Genomic DNA, 1,678 nt, shown 5'->3' with positions numbered 1-1,678 from the left:
CCTGCATAATAAGACCAAAATCATTTTTTAGTAACTTTATCAAAGTTATATTTTGTGGTGTATTTAAACATAAATGGGAAGTTGTTTTATGTACCAGGCAGGTGGTCTGGAGTCTTGAACTTGTAGGTGATGTTGCGACATTGAAGAATCTCAAGGACCAGTTGTCACCCTCTGTCTTACTCTCTTTCTTTAGAGCAATCTTATCCCCCATACCTGGGACTTACCTGAATACACGCACGCACGCCGCACCACACACACACACACACACACACACACACCACACACACACACCAATTGAATCAGTAGGCACAGGTGAATACATACTATGTGTGACTCTGTTCTCTCTTGTGTGACTGCCCTCCACTGGACACTAAGGTACTCTCATGATGAATAATATCAAGCATAGCCTGAAGCAATCCCATTTATTGTTAACAAGTATGGAAAGAAGTTATTAGAAGCTCTCCCTGACTTCTGGTTGCCTTGGAAACTGAATGGAAATGACAGTTTTTAGAGCTCGGTCAACAAGACCCTGGAAACGGTAAGGGTAGCTTCTGTATGTGTGTGTGTGTGTGTGGGTGTGTGTGTGTGTGTGGTGTGTGTTGTGTGTGTGTGTGTGTGTGGGTGTGTGTGTGTGTGTGTGTTCATGTGTGTTTATGCCTAGGAGAGGGCAACACAAAAGACTGAGGGAACATGGAGAAGATGCTAAAGAATGAAGATGCCATGCGGATTAGAACAAATGGGTTATAGTGTTATTGGTTGTATATTAGTTAATAGGTCCAATGTACAGTCCCGACAAAAGTCTTGTTGCTTATCTATTTTGTAGAAACAGACCAGTAGAAGTAGACCTGTAGAAACCCCAGACCATGATTTTTCCGCCACCAAACTTCACTGTTTTTGGGTGAATCTTGGATCCATGCGGGCTCCAGTAGGTCTATTGCAATATTTGCAGCAACTGTGGTGTAATTCAAAGAAGATTCATCTGAAAAATCCTTCTTCCACTTCTCCAGCGTCCATCCTTTCAGCAGGCTGGGGCCTTGGCAAATGCCACACGGTTTTTCAATTGTCTTTTGTTTATGTGCTGGCTTCTGGGCACTGATTCAACCATGGAGGTCATTTCGAGACAGAATCCGACAAATGTTCTGGTTGACACAGGGACTTCAGGGGACCAGGTCGGTGGAGCTCTGCTGCAGTGGAAAAAGGGCTGGCCTTGGATTTTCGAGCCAACAAACGGTCCTCTTGAGCAGTTGTCTTGCGGGGTCTGCCTGACCTGGGCTTGTCAAAAACATCTCCAGTGTCTTCAAATGTTTTTTAATCTTCTGTACTGACGCTGAGAACACATTGAAGGTGTCTGCCACATCAGCAGTGGATCGGTCTTCAGCCTTGTAATCAAAACTTTAGTCTCAGGGTGAATCTTAGGCATGTTGCAGATGTCTAGTTTCAGTTGATGTGAAGGTCTAGTGTACGGGGTTGTTTTTATGCACACCTGAGACCTAATTGATCCATTATTAGTCACAGGTGAAGCTCATATGACAGGCGGGCGACAACACTTATGTCTTTGCAAAAATTGACTCAATGGGCTTTACCAAGCTGTGATATTAGAATACTTTTTGACAGTTTCTTTTTGCACTGAAACATTATTACATAAGATGTTGGGATTAAAATGAGCCATTTCTTGTAA

At 43.3% G+C, this 1,678-nt stretch overlaps 1 protein-coding gene across 10 annotated transcripts in view; it reads right to left on the bottom strand.

Moving 5' to 3' along the window:
• Positions 1 to 1,678, bottom strand: part of pcloa (piccolo presynaptic cytomatrix protein a) — a 71,302-nt gene that overhangs the window by 10,889 nt on the left and 58,735 nt on the right. The window lies entirely within an intron of this gene.

This window comes from Etheostoma spectabile, chromosome 23, assembly GCF_008692095.1.
Source record: "Etheostoma spectabile isolate EspeVRDwgs_2016 chromosome 23, UIUC_Espe_1.0, whole genome shotgun sequence".
Taxonomy (NCBI): Eukaryota; Metazoa; Chordata; class Actinopteri; order Perciformes; family Percidae; genus Etheostoma; species Etheostoma spectabile.
The sequence above is the reverse complement of the archived record's forward strand: the minus strand, read 5'-3'. Positions and strand labels throughout refer to the sequence as shown.